The sequence below is a fragment of the Scardinius erythrophthalmus genome (assembly GCF_964197995.2).
Source record: "Scardinius erythrophthalmus genome assembly, chromosome: 3".
Classification (NCBI taxonomy): domain Eukaryota; kingdom Metazoa; phylum Chordata; class Actinopteri; order Cypriniformes; family Leuciscidae; genus Scardinius; species Scardinius erythrophthalmus.
The window spans coordinates 46,626,949-46,643,533 of record NC_138223.1 but is presented as its reverse complement, the minus strand read 5'-3'; positions in this window follow the sequence as shown (position 1 = coordinate 46,643,533).

Genomic DNA, 16,585 nt, shown 5'->3' with positions numbered 1-16,585 from the left:
TTTAAATACCATGGTTTCCGCCAAAATACCACGGTCACTACGGTCGTAGTGGAGACCGGGGACAGTTGTAACGGGATGGTTGCAACATGTCATTTTTCTCCAATCAAAAACAAGCTAGAGTGATGACACTCATACTGAACATGCACAGTTAGACCCTCCCCCCACCAAAAAGACAGTAGACATATTCAACATCTCCTGCTGCATTTATTGAACAAAACTTGTTTTGGAGGTATGAAAGTAAGAAGATGTATTTTTGTCATACTGTCCAGACATTTTGTATGAATTGATCAAAACTTACTTAGTTTGAATTATTGTTTTGTTGACTTCTAAGTGACATGGTTAGCATGTGTCAAAGTCAGTGTGTCTAGCAGGAATATGATGTTCTGTCATGGCTGATAGGGTTGGGGACGGTTGCAACAAGTTATAAATTGCATGTGTAATAAAGGTTTGTTGCATTGCAAATTGTTCAATTCTTCATGTCTGACACTAGGGATGGGCGATATATCGCACAATATTGTTATGCGCATCTCATCAGTAAAGTCCTTGATTAGTAGTAAATCACCATCACCTGCTTTCAGATGGAGCGGCATTTACTACAAAGAGCCGTAATTAACTGACAAGCTGAGCCATATCGCATTAATATCGCGGACGTATCGCCAGCAATAAGATAATTAGTGACTAATTTAGTGATGATTGAACATTATTGAAGACACCTGATGTTAACAAGCAGAATCACTGAAGGAGAAAATCACAAATTGTAAGTTACCATTGTGGTGATGGGTGTTTGCTTTAGTTGGGCTCTTGACCATTATATGTTTACTTTAGGTTTTGATTGGCTGTTGTATCTGAGTTATTACTGCCAGATGAACAAAGAAAAAATGTTGTCTGATGATGTTGGTAATATTATAACATTCATCATTTGAACTTGATCACTGAACGCATTAAGATCCTTCTTTCTGACTTGGATTTATGTTGTTGTTTAAAGCATAACTGTGAATCTGCATTAATGCCCAGAATTTTTTATACAATATAAAGGATTTCTTAAAAGTTGTTTTTTAAAAAAAACATTCTTTTAGGCACACATAGATGTCAAGATTCAGTCTATGCATCTCAACAATGGTGAGGAGCAGAATATTCAATGAGGAAAAGTAAATTACATAGACAATTCAGATCATAATTTATTCATACCGCAAAGCATGATGGGAGCCATTAATGAGTTGTGATTGGTGGCAGCCACTGCAACATGCTTTATTATTGTCACCATTGTTGAGATTCATAGGCTGATTATTAATGTCTGTGTTTTTAAATTAAGTAATCTGAACATCTATTGATCAGAACAATGTTTATTAAATATTTTGAATTATAAGTAAAGTACTGATAATCATAGGCTGAAGAATCACAAAACTGCTGCTAACAAGTTAACACAACTATCTCAATAAGTTTCCTTTTTCAGATCACAGCATGATTATGTCAAAACATACCCAACACTATCAGATCACACTTTACTTTGTTCATTTAACTGTTATAAATCAATAACAGCAGACAAACAACAGTAAAAATTAAAGTAAACATATAATGGTCAAGAGCCCAACTAAAGCAAACACCCATCACCTTAATGGTAACTTACAATTTGTGATTTTCTCCTTCAGTGATTCTACTTGTTAACATCAGGTATTTTATACTGCTCAATAGTCACTTAATTAATCACTTAATTATCTCATTAACTTTAACACTGTGTGGACTCATATACACTCCCAGCCAGGGGTGTAGCCATCATTTCAAAAGTGAGGGGGACAGAATGTCAAGTGTAATACCAGTTTTTTTTTTCAGACTTTTGTTGACAGGTTTTTTGCTTAATTTGCTTAATATGCTATTTATTTTTAAAGCAATAAAACAGAAAGAACGAAAGAAAGAAAGATGTTCAGTACTTTATATCGCACATGCAGGGTTTTTCTGGCTCAAAACTAGGCAGAGGTGGTAAAATCCTCATCATGTATTTTAATAATAAGATAATAAAATTTGTATTTTTCATAGACCATTATATAGCCTACTGTGTTTGTGGGTGGAGTTCGGTACCTCTAGGGGGGTCCGGGGGCATGCTCCCAGCCCTAGGAGTGTTAATTTAACACCGCTCCATCTGAAAGCAGGTGATGGTGATTTACTACTAATCAAGGGAACCGGCTTTACTGACGAGATGCGCATAACAATATCGTGCGATATATCGCCCAGCCCTACACTGAAATATGGAGAGATTGAATATCATCTGTAATTCCTGCACACTGAATCTATGTAGGCCTATGTTTTACACATACACAAACAAAACTCAATAACTGTTATTTGATAAATATGACTAAATAAATTATAGGCTACAATATTATTGAAATACATAATACTATAATATTATAGTAGGCCTAAAACAGTTAAAATTTTCTGAATTATATGCTCATTGAGACAAAAAGCTAAAATTAATTAGAGAAATTTAAGGTATTTTTAACGTGTTGCAACCGTCCCTGGGTTGTGTTGCAACCGTCCCCTGGGTCGGGGTCAGTTGCAACATGTGACTTCTTCCATTCAAATAAATACTGTGAACGATATGTCATATATAATCATCTTTAAATGGTATGGGTAATTAGCAGACAGATGCAAGTTTAATATATACAAATTTGGTTGGTCTACTCCAAATAGTCTCTGAGTAACTGAGAGAAATGCAAAAAATGTTGCAACTGTCCCCGGTCTCCCCTAGTTAACTACAGTTTTACTATAGTAAAACCATGGTTAATTTTCGTAAGGGACAACATAATCAAAATCATCAATCCGATATTTAAAAGTAAGATCCAGCTCAACATCGTCTCTCACAATATAATCGTCTAAATGAAACAGCATGCTTTAGTAATGGGGATCCGCTTCCAATTGGGATTTTTTTTATCGGGGATACTAATTTGCCATGACGAGAAAGAGACTGAATTAACACTTCATCGCTGATAAATGGAGGCACATTTGACAGCGTAACTTTTTTAGACGGCATTGCAAGAAGAAGGACATGTATAAACAACATCGACAACAATTCCTCGCTCAACTAACTCATCTGCTTTTTCTACTGCATTTAAAAAAATGACAGTAGCACTATTCATTTTTGATGCCGACAGAATGCTTTCATGCCCAACAATTTCTCCTATGGCCAAGCAACAGTCCTCTACACACTCACAGCCCACGCCACCTTCACTGCATGACGCCGCTTGAGTGTATTCAACACCCGTGCACCTGGGGCCGCCATGTTTCCTTACAGGTAGCACGCGGCCCAAACCGCACCCCCAGCACAGATTACCAAACACTAAAATAACCCCACAATGAAAAGAAAAGAGGAGGGAAAAAAAAATAAGGAAAGAAAAAGAAAAAAGACACCAAAAAACTATGTGACTTCAAAACAACAAAGAGAACAGAGGGAAAACTCCACGCACTCACCGCACACTCCCGCACTCACTCCACAAACGTCCACGCATGCGCACGAGAGAGAGAGGTGTTTGTGTGTGTGACAGTGTATGCGCACGCTGTATGGTTGCTGTATGGCAGGGGTCGGCAATAGGCGGCCCGCGGGCCAAAACTGGCCCGCCAGCAATATTTTTTGGCCCGCCGGATTATTTTGGAAGTCCGTTTTTTTTTTTATTTTATTTTTTATCATCAGCCTATTTTTATTTTACAATAAAGGTTTACAAATAGGCCCCGCATATTCGTTCAATCGGTTTTTTTTTATTAAAACCACAAATAAAAAAATGAAAAACAACTTGTTTTTCCATTATTTATTTCCTGAACTAAAATGAAAAAAAAAACGAATAACGACTCGTTTTATATTTCAAATCAGTTTCATCTCACTACTTTACATGTTGTATCTGTATCACATATGCAAATCCACCGCGGAGTAAAAGAGTCAAAGTTAACCCTAATGTTAAACTAATACAATAATATTTTTATTACTATTATTATTTAACCATTTATTTGTTCAGCTAAGTTGATTCAACAGGGGTAAACAAGCAACAAATACACAACAAAGCAACTCATTTTACTTATTTTTCAGCATCTAGATCAGTAATGGGCACTTCTAATGTCTATCAGTGTTTCCCAAACCCTGCTCCTGAAGGACCCCCAACACTGCACGTTTTCTTTGTCTCCCTAATCAAACACACCTGATTCAACTCATCAGCTCCTTAGAAGAAACTCTAGGACAGGGATGGGCAAATGCTGTCCTGCAGAGTTTAGCTCCAACCCTGATAAACTCTCCTGTCTGTAGCTTTCTAGTAATCCTGAAGACATTGATTAGCTGGTTCAGGTGTGTTTGATTAGGGTCCCAGATAGACAGCAACCATCAAAATAATGTTAATGTGTCAATGTTAACTGTATTAAACCAACATATATTTTGCTCCAGCAATTAATGCAAACACTGATCACCATAACAGTGTCTTAAAAAATTAGATTTTCTCGTTTGGTGATTCTGCTTGTTAACATCAGGTGTCTTCAATAATGCTCAATTATCACTCAATGAATCACTTAATTAGCTCATTAACTTTAACACTCTTGAATGTTAATTTAACACTCATATTTTAACACTTTAACGACTTTGAGTCTGGAGCCAAATAAACTCCCAGGAGAGTTCATTTAAAGGGATACTTCACCTCTGGGAAGATGAATGTGTATTTAAAATAGGTCATTTAAGAAGAAGAAATGTGGAGACATTTTTGAATTTGGAGCTTTCTAGACTGAGAAAAGCCAGAAAATGTAGTTTTGGCTTATGTGGATGAAAGACAACAACTCCCAGAATGCACTTGCTTCGCTGCCTTAGGAGGCCACGCCTACCGGTAAGAGTGCGCAGTTGTAAACAACAAGGCTAGCCTAAGTAAGTGATGAGTTTGCCAGGGATTTAGAGACCCAAAATGTCCGGGATTCGGCTTTGCGTTCTACAGTCGCCATTCATCATGTTTACTGTGGCGAGCAGGACGAGGCTGACGGCCGCGGGAGAACGGCGTGAGGCCGGTGGCGTCATTACTGAGACGCGCCGGGTCTCGCATCTCTCACGGAGGAGCGGGAATTTTCTTAGCAAGGGTAAAACGCACATCAACCGATCACTTGTTTAGCGTTCATGTAAACACTACAGTCAGATTCACCGATCGGAATTAATTCAGTTAGATTGAAACGAGAGGTGTGCATGTAAACAATGAATGGCGACCGCAGAACGCAAAAGCCGAATCCCGGACATTTTTAACAGTCTCGCCCGCCGGACAAGTCCGGGAAAAGGAAGATGGTAACCCCTACTTACTCAGCTTTCTCCTATTATTCAGCTTTCTCCACAGAACAATAGCATGCTAGCTTAGCTTCCAAAGAAAGACGGCTGATACTGTGTACATTCTGTGAGTGAGATCCCACCCTCTATGGGCGGGTTGTAAACATGCGGAACAACGCCATCTACTGGCTGTAGTCTTCAGCCTCTGGACAGAAAATCCTCCGATGACGCAAAATGACGATTTTTGCGTCATCGGAGGATTTTTTCCAGACAAAAAATACATAAATCTCTCCTCTCAGGGGGATATGAGGGTGGAAAGCATGGTAATTCGAAAATAATACAGGTTTTCTACTAATACAAAGCTTAATGCTAAATCCTGAAGTAACCCTTTAACACTGGAGTTTTTACTGTGTACCGTTAGATAATAAACAAATTAGCCATTGCAGTAGGGCTGGGCGATATATCGCGCGATATTGTTATGCGCATCTCATCAGTAAAGCCGGTTCCCTTGATTACTAGTTAATCACCATCACCTGCTTTCAGATGGAGCGGTGTTAAATTAACACTCCTGGGGCTGGGAGTGTATATGAGTCCACAATCAAGAGTGTAAAGTGTTAAAATAAGAGTGTTAAATTAACACTCAAGAGTGTTAAAGTTAATGAGATAATTAAGTGATTAATTTAGTGATTATTGAGCATTATTGAAGACACCTGATGTTAACAAGCAGAATCACTGAAGGAGAAAATCACAAATTGTAAGTTAGTCAGGGGGCCAAAACTGATATTAAAACTTTGTCGGACACTTTTTGGTACAAGTATACAACCTATCCAGTATTAATATTTATCCCCTCAACATGTGTTCTAGCCAGGTTGTCAGCTTAGAAAATGTTTTTTTGTCCATTTTAACACTATATTCTTAAAAGTGGTAAAAGCGGATTTTTTTCCCCAAAGTGCTTCCATTTTCTTCCATGTTACCTATTGTAATTTTGGGCAAATGTGCAATATAATCCAACTTATGTGCAAGCATGATCATTAAAAAATAATAATCAATAAATACCACAAGAGTATCACACCACAAGGGGCACTGTTGTGTCAGCACAGCTGTGATTTGGCAGCAGATTGAGGCAGCAGATCCAGAGAAGATGATCACAGCATGTGTCAACAGTACAGTCTGAACAAAACTTTATAAAGGAGTGAATCACACAATCACACAACAGATTAACTTGATCTATTTGTCAACACAAACATTTATCTCAAGATTCTACCATTCTGCCATCAAATGTTGCCAGAAACAGGTAAGCTAAACTGTTTTCCAACTAGCTATATACTTACCAGACATACACTCACCTAAAGGATTATTAGGAACACCATACTAATACTGTGTTTGACCCCCTTTCGCCTTCAGAACTGCCTTAATTCTACGTGGCATTGATTCAACAAGGTGCTGAAAGCATTCTTTAGTAAGGGTGTCACGATTCTCCAAATCCTCGATTCGATTACATTTGATTCTAAAGTCACGGTTCGATTCGATTCTTGATTTAAAATAAAATAAATTGAAAGCACAAGCTATGCCATTTTAAGACTTTTATGCAATATAATAATATCTGACCTTTGTTCGCAATACCACACACTACATTGTCAAATTTAAAACGTTTATTAACAACATAATGTAACAATAACTTATATCTTCAGTCAATTGGAAACTTAAACAATATAACCTATTACCTGGCTATTATAGTCCCGGGGCTCCCTGGACTCCTCAGAGCAGTCACAGGCGAATAGCACAGCGTTTTAAATTGGGTTCCCACAGCGTTTGCAACGCAGTACGAGAGAACCTTCTCGTAAGGGAACGTAGGCTACTTGGTTACTTGCGTAACCTCGGTTCCCTTAGAGACAAGGGAACGAGTACTGCTTTGCCTTGCCGTGCTATTTCGCTCATATCAGGTACTTCGCTTCAGTCGATTTAAACCTAAAATCCTTTGGCGAGTTTTTTGTGAATTATACTCTCCAGCCACGTCCAAATTGGCGCGCTCGAGGTTGGCAGGGCGCCATGTGCTCCCATTGGACCGTACGCCACTGCTAACTCGCCATAGGTTCGTGCAGTTGCCGCAGCACAGATAATCAGCTCGCTCAGACGAGATATGATGCTCTCGCTGTGCAGCTGCAATGCGTTTTAAAATAAAGGCTTCAATATTCTCGAGAAAAGGAGTTTTACCTATTACAGGCAAGCCGAGCTGCCGTGACATGGGGGCGTGGCAGCATCGACGATTCCATTTTTTGATTCGATAATCGAGATTGAGCATTAATTTCGATAGAAATGTTGGCCCATATTGATAGCATCTTGCAGTTGATGGAGATTTGTGGGATGCACATCCAGGGCACGAAGCTCCCGTTCCACCACATCCCAAATATGCTCTATTGGGTTAAGATCTGGTGACTGTGGGGGCCATTTTAGTACAGTGAACTCATTGTTCAAGAAACCAATTTGAAATGATTCGAGCTTTGTGACATGGTGCATTATCCTGCTGGAAGTAGCCATCAGAGGATGGGTACATGGTGGTCATAAAGGGATGGACATGGTCAGAAACAATGCTCAGGTAGGCCATGGCATTTAAACGATGCCCAATTGGCACTAAGGGGCCTAAAGTGTGCCAAGAAAACATCCCCCACACCATTACACCACCACCACCACCCTGCACAGTGGCATGATGGATCCATGTTCTCATTCTGTTTACGCCAAATTCTGACTCTACCATCTGAATATCTCAACAGAAATCGAGACTCATCAGACCAGGCAACATTTTTCCAGTCTTCAACTGTCCAATTTTTGTGAGCTCGTGCAAATTGTAGCCTCTTTTTCCTATTTGTAGTGGAGATGAGTGGTACCCGGTGGGGTCTTCTGCTGTTGTAGCCCATCCGCCTCAAGGTTGTGCGTGTTGTGGCTTCACAAATGCTTTGCTGCATACCTCGGTTGTAACGAGTGGTTATTTCAGTCAAAGTTGCTCTTCTATCAGCTTGAATCAGTCGGCCCATTCTCCTCTGACCTCTAGCATCAACAAGGCATTTTCGCCCACAGGACTGCCGCATACTGGATGTTTTTCCCTTTTCACACCATTCTTTGTAAACCCTAGAAATGGTTGTGCGTGAAAATCCCAGTAACTGAGCAGATTGTGAAATACTCAGACCGGCCCGTCTGGCACCAACAACCATGCCACACTCAAAATTGCTTAAATCACCTTTCTTTCCCATTCTGACATTCAGTTTGGAGTTCAGGAGATTGTCTTGACCAGGACCACACCCCTAAATGCATTGAAGCAACTGCCATGTGATTGGTTGATTAGATAATTGCATTAATAAGAACTTGAACAGGTGTTCCTAATAATCCTTTAGGTGAGTGTATAGCTAGGCTAATTTACTTTCATAATTACTAGCTTACTTACTAATAGGTAAATTAAGTTTTGTGCAGATGTGTAATGGAAATATTGTTTTTAATTTATTTGCTGCACAGCAGCCTATTTTACAGTCTGCTATACACTGTTAGCCCTTGCTGTAAAAAAGGCGTAATTCAGACAGTATCATACCATTTTCCATTAAAACAGTAATATACTGTATAAAACAAAAATAGCCTACAGGAATATACTGTGAATTAACAGTGCTCAAAATCGACACTCAGAGGCTGTTTTCCCAATCACACCCTATAACCTCATTCACTATTCCCTACATTAGTTCACTAATTGACAGAGTGAATGAAAAGAAGTGAGTGAATTGAGACACTGATGAACACCTGATAAGCAGAATCACTGAAGGACAGAGAAACAAGAACAGAAAAAAGAGAAACAAAAACTACAATTGACTTCCAGCAACACTGAGTGTGAAACCAGTTTACAAACCAGTTTACGATTATTTCTTTCATTCATGTACAAAAGTTCTTGTTGAGAATTAACAGAGATTTAGTTAATAATAAAGTTTGTTGTCACCATGATGGAGATCAGTATTTGCTTTAGTTGGTCTCTTGTACCTTGACTTCTTACAGTTCATCTCTCTCTGACTGCTGTAACAGTGAGTTTATAAAACACATTTGTTATTGCAAGAAAGAGTCAAGAGGAAGATGATCAGGTGTTTTTGGCTTTTGTGATCGTGTCACAATCATCTTGGATTATCTGATTTCAGATTTTTCCTGTATATATTCATTGTAATTATGGGTATGTCATAATTAGCATAAATCTGTGTATCTACAAAATGAAATCAAAATTTCTGTAATTATGTCTTCTGAAAAATAACAATCACATAGTGCATTCAATTTTATTTTACTCCTGCTTGACTAAGACACACACAGACATCAACAATCAGCACATGAATCTCAACAATGGTGAAAAGTTTCATGTCGCAATGCATGCTGGGTTTCAGGATAATATAAAACTCCCAGCATGCACTGCTGCATGAATAAAAAAAAATATTGCCACCATTGTTGAGATTAATGTGCTAAATTGTGATATCTCTGTGTTTCTAAAACATAGTGTAGCTTTTTTTTGGTTTATGCATGATGTGTTAAAAAAAAAATGAGTCATAGTAATTTATTGCTGTAGTTTCACAGTAGTGCTAATGAAACACTTTTAATCGAGGATAAAACTCTGAATGAATAAGAATTAATTCCTTGTTGAATGAACCGGCAATATGATGAATTTGTCACCATAAGCATTACAACCGTAATCATTCATAAACTGTGTGCACACAAGTGTGACTTGCAACAACACAGCTCAAGCAGCAAAAGAAAAACTAATGTTTTAGCATCAGCAACCCAACTAAAGCAAACACTGATCTCTATAATGGTAACTTCAAACAAACATTTTCAATTAAACATCTTAATAACAACTTTTGTAGATGTATGACGTATGATGTATGATGTATGAAATAAAGTCATACTGGTTAATAATAAGTGTAATGTGTAATGGCTGGAAGTCAGTTGTAGGTCTTGTGTTTCTCTATTTTCTGTTCTAACAGCAGGTGTTCATCACTAATGCTCAACAATCACTTACATATTCCCTTAATTATCTCACTGCAACACTGTCTCAATGTTACTTTTACTCTTTGTAGTGTGGATTTTCCTGTGGGGTTGAAACGGTTAACAGTGTAAGATAAAAAGACACACCCACAAAATGTATTTTAACAGTAATAAACTGTAAGTTATAAAACAGGTTTATACTGGCAACACTGTTGCCAGTAGTTTACTGTAAAATTAATTTTTTGGGTCACCATTGTGCAGAAGAGTAGAGCCTGTGCTTCAGTCCAGGAGAAGATCTACAAACATTGATGATATGCTGCATGTTGCTTTATTTAACAGGCGGTGACTGTGTAGTTGCTGGTCCAGTGGAAATCTCTTTATGTTAGTTTTTTAGTGGTCTCAAATGAAAGAAGTTCACAGTAATACTTTGCTCACATTATTAATGCATTATAAATTTTAGTTAATACATTTAAATGACAGTTGGTCAATTTAAGGCAGTCAGTTTCTGCAAGTGTAATTAGTTAACTTGAATTAGAATTTAGTGCATTTTTACAGAAACAAACTAGATTACAGTAAAGAACTGTACAATTAACAGTATTTTACTGGCAACAGTGTTGCCAGTATTTTACTGTAAAAAAACCCGGTAAGGTCTAACAGTGTAGCTAAAAGCGTTAATAAGTTTGTTAGATAGCAAAGCCCTCAGCTTATGTCAGAGGACATTGTAGTGATCCACTCAGAAACCAATCAGACTAGTGTAGTGAAAAATGTATTTGCCTTCAGATGAGATAACATGGATCCAGAGGAAGCTGTAAGCCTAGCGTCCAAAGAAAAACAAATAGGAAGAGATATTGATTGGGAACAATGTTTCATTTGTCAAGACAAATATGGAAAATACAGCCAAGATAAAGCCCTTTGATTGAAGTGATTTTTCAGGAAGTGGTGTCTTTGTGCTCTTTCTGGAGATTATTGTAGTATAATATTGTGCAATATTTTAATATAATCGACACACACCATTATTTGCATTGCGCTTAGCTTGACCTTGCTTATTCAATCCATTCAGTCTCAAAGGGATGAGACTGACAACCTGAGAGCCAACCTCTGCCAACCTGAGAGCCACTGCTTTGATGGGGAAAAACATACCTTTGCCATACGACTATTACATAGTTATTACTACTAACTAGTTACTAACCCCTAACAAAGAAGTGAGAGAGCAGTTTTGTTAGGATGGAATTAATAACTATAGTGATATGTGAATGTAATATAATTTGTGTTACAACCTGGTACACTAATTAAGTCAAATAGCACCATAGACCATCATCTACAGTTCTAAATTTCCGCCTTGACATTAAAGTATTATAACTTGTGCAGCATTGCACTGTCTCTCCCTACAAGCTTTAAACTTGGCTTGACTCATTCCCATAGATATGGGTACTGATTGATAGAGGTTTTGGGATACTAGGTTATGTTTCCAAGCTGATATTCACTTTGAAAACTGGTTCTCTTTAGGCGGAGATAGTTTTTTTCATGTTCTAGTTCTGTTGTCTCTTACACTGTACAATAAATGTTCATTCTGACACTTCAGCAGACATCCCATGAGTGTTGGCTTTCATTTGATACCATTTTTATGAATATGCACAGCAAAAACTCCAGTGTTAAATTAACACTCCTGGGAGTGTATATGAGTCCACACTCAAGAGTGTAAAGTGTTAAAATATGAGTGTTAAATTAACACTCAAGAGTGTTAAAGTTAATGAGATAATTAAGAGATTAATTTAGTGATGATTGAGCATTATTGAAGACACCTGATGTTAACTAGCAGAATCACTGAAGGAGAAAATCTCAAATTGTAAGCCACCGTTATGGCGTTCAATGTTTGCTTTAGTTGGGCTCTTGAACCTTTTCTGTTTACTTTATATTTTGCTTGTCTGCTGTTATTGATTTATAACAGTCAGATGAACAAAGAAAAAACGTGTTGTTTCGACATAATCATGTTGTGATCTGAAAAACTAACTAAACTTACTGAGATAGTTTGGTTTGGTTTCTAGTTAATTACAACAGCTCTGTGATTCTACAGCATATGATTTTCAGTATATTTCATATAATCAAAAATATTTCATAAACATTGTTCTGATCAAAAGACTTTGAAATGAATTAATTTAGAAACACAGACATCAATAATCAGCCTGTGAATCTCAACAATGGTGACAATAATAAAGCATGTTGCAGTGGCTGCCACCAATCACAACTCATTAATGGCTCCCATCATGCATTGCGTTATGAATAAATTATAATCTGAATTGTCTATGTAATTTACTTTATTGAATACTTATTAATTACTAATTGAATATTCTGCTCGTCACCATTGTTGAGATGCATAGACTAAATCTTGACGTCTGTGTGTGCCTAAAAGAAAGTTTTTTTTTCTTCAAAACAACTTTTAAGAAATCCTTTATATTATTTCTAAAATTGTGGATATGTATGCAGATTCACAGTTATGCTTTAACCAAATCTAAGTCAGAAAGAAGGATCTTAATGAGTTCAGTGATCAAGTTCAAATGATGATTGTCATAATATAACCTACACCATCAGATCACGTCATTTCTTTGTTCATCTCACTGATATAAATCAGTAACAGCAGACAAGCAAAATCTAAAGTAAACACATATGGGTCAAGAGCCCAACTAAAGCAAACACCCATCACCTTAATGGTAACTTACAATTTGAGATTTTCTCCTTCAGTGATTCTGCTAGTTAACATCAGGTGTCTTCAATAATGCTCAATCATCACTTAATTAATCACTTAATTAGCTCATTAACTTTAACACTCTTGAGTGTTAATTTAACACTCATATTTTAACACTTTACACTTTTGAGAGTGGACTCATATACACTCCCAGGAGTGTTAATTTAACACTGGAGTTTTTGCTGTGTGGTCCTTGTGGTTGTGGAGATATTCAACTTTTACTGTTGGCATGTCGTGTTGAGCAGGAAACCAAAAAATTGGCCTGAAATTGCTTGTACAAGTCACACAAAAAAAATTCAGCTTGACAACCACCCTAATATCTTACCTATGGGTGTCTTCTAACTAAAAAAATAGGGTGACAGCTTGTACCAAAACATGTCCGCAAAAGTCTTAACGGAAGCCCTTTTCAGAATTGGCCCCATGACTAAGTTACCATTGTGGTGATGGGTGTTTGCTTTAGTTGGGGTCTAGACCATTACATATTTACTTTTATATTTACTGTTGTTTGACTGCTGTTATTGATTTATAACAGTAAAATGAATGAAGTAAAGTGAGATCTGGTAGTGTTGGTTGTGTTTTGACATAATTATGCTGTGATCCAAAAAATCAAAGTTACTGAAATAGTTTGGTTTAACTTGTTAGCAGCAGTTTTGTGATTCTTCAGCCTACGATTATCAGTATTTATAATTGAAAATATTTAATAACCATTGTTCTGATCAAAAGACTTTCACATGAACTTATTTAGAAACACATACATCAATAATCAGCCTGTAAATCTCAACAATGGTGACAATAATAAAGCATGTTGCAGTGGCTGCCACCAATCACAACTCATTAATGGCTCCCATCATGCATTGCGGTATGAATAAATTATGATCTGAATTGTCTATGTAATTTACTTTTCCTAATTGAATATTCTGCTCGTCACAATTGTTGAGATGCATAGACTGAATCTTGATGTGTGTGCCTAAAAGAAAGAGTTTTTTTTTTAAAACAACTTTTTAGAAATCCTTTGTATTATCTAAAATTCTGGATATTTATGCAGAATTACAGTTATGCTGTAACCAACAACATACATCGAAGTCAGAAAGAAGGATCTTAATGAGTTCAGTGATCAAGTTCAAATGATGATTATCATAATATAATCAACACCATCAGATCACATTGTCTCTTTGTTCATCTGGCAGTTATAACTCAGATACAGCAGACAAACAAAATCTAAAGTAAACACATAAGGCTCAAGAGCCCAACTAAAGCAAACAATCATCGCCTTAATGGTAACTTACAATTTGTGATTTTCTCCTTCTGTGATTCTGCTTGTTAACATCAGGTGTCTTCAATAATGCTCAATCATCACTAAATTAATCACTTAATTATCTCATTAACTTTAACTCTGCTTCAGTGTTATTTTAACACTCTGTAGAGTGGGACCATATTTGCTCTGAGCAGTGTTGATTTAACACTGGGGATTTTGCTATACCAGGTCAGTGTCCATCCAGCCCTTTTCCTGGGCACGTACGATAATGCCAGCTGGCATCGTCTCCTTTGGCATAGTCTTGCGTTTCAAAATCACATATGGGGGAGTTTGGTCCCGTCAGCGAGACACGCCAACATTACAGTGATTCGTTTTTTTCATTTCCAGTAGATCGCACAATAACTGATTTGTCCCCATTCTTGGCAACAGTGACAGATGTTGGCATGTCAAAAAAACACTGGTGTTTGGTCAGCATTCCCTATCTGATCCAGGGGGTATGAGTTAGTTTTCCTCAGTTTAAGCACATATGGCTGAAAAGACAGCAACTTCTCGAAGTCTGAGGGCAGGCGCTGGGCCAGACTTGTTCCACGACGCAGTGTTAGCCCTTTGCGCCGCATCATTCGTGTACACCACCCAGTGCTAGCTTTGAAATCATTTGTCGGTTTGTTCAGCTCCTTGGCTATCTCCAGAGCCCTCAGCCGAATGATTTATCTTGTGATTGGCATCGCATCCCGACGTTTTTCTATCACATATTCATAGATTCTATCATCAAGTTCTGCAAACTTGCCACTTTGAGGTCCACGGAAAGCTTTCCTTTGGCTGTTGGTATTTTTTAGTCGTTCTTTTTGTGCTCGCCACCTCCGAACGTTGCATTCTGTGACTCCAAATTTTTTAGCAGCTTTGCAATTATTAGATGATTCCGCCTCATTCACAACCATAAGTTTAAAGTTGGTGTCATAACTGTTTTGAACGTGTTGGTTTATTTGACCAACTTTTGAAGCTCTTTTCTCAAGATGATCTCTTGACTTCTCCATGGCGGCACTTTACTGTTTATTAAATTCATAACACTGTCACTAATTACGTAGCCTATCGTGTTGGCGCCCTCTACTGTTTCCCCCTGCTTTCTCCCTTTCCCCCCGTGATTTTGTCTATATTGCGAATATATGACGACCCCCCATTTTTCAGCCTATTTTTAGGACAAAAACCTCGTCTTATATTCGGGTATATACGGTATTTTGCTTTATTTCCAGATTCAATCATTGGCTCATTCTTAGTAGAGCATGTTCGCACATGCGCAGTCTTTAAAAACTGTGCTTTAAATCTCTTGACAAACTCAAAGACATAAATGACATTTGTATGTATTTTCAATAAAAGACACAGGTTGCACTGAATGTCATATTGCTTATTTTGCTCAAGATTGGGATTTATTAAGTCCTCATGTCATGCAATCTAGAAACTATGCTTCTAACCACAGCTCTAGAGATCCTTCTTGTCGGTTATTGGCTGGAACAGTTTGTTATGTTTCGAGGTGCGGGTTAGCCCATTCTGTTTTTGTTGCCGTTTGTGGAGAACTCTACAGAGACCGCATGTTTTTTTACAGTGTGTTCAGGCAGCTAGTAAGGAGATGTTTGCTGGATCTAACAATAAATGTTTTGGCCTAAAAAACACTTAGAGCAGTGGTTCCCCAAACCTCCTGAAGTACCCCCAACACTGCACGTTTTCTTTGTCTCCCTAATCAAACACACCTGATTCAACTCATCAGCTCCTTAACCCATGTGATAATGAGCTGATGAGTTGAATCAGGCGTGTTTGATTAGAGAGACAAAGAAAAGTGCAGTGCTGGGGGTCCTTCAGGAGCAGGGTTGGGAACCACTTGCTTAGAGCACCTTTCAGTCATGAACTGAAAAAGCAATCATTTGTCTGTTATTAAAACAGCCATGTTGATCTGCTTTATCAATGCAGAAATGTTCTTCATAAACACCTGCAATTGCTGATAAAACACCAACTTAATGAAAGTCAAGGGTCAAGAGCCCAACTAAAGCAAACACTGATCTCCATGATGGTGACCTCAAAGAAAACATTTTCAATAAAGACATCAACATCTAAACCTCTGTTAATTCTCAATAAGATCTTCTGTAGACGTGACAGAAATAGCGTCAGTCTGGTTAGTAATAAGTGAAGCTGGTAATGCTGTTTGTGGAGTTGCTAAATTTAGATCTTCAGAGAGTTAATGTCTTTTATTGTCAGTTCATCTAAGGCTGTGTCTGAATAAAGTTGTAGTTTGTGTTTTTATTACTCTTTCGAAAGATGAAAG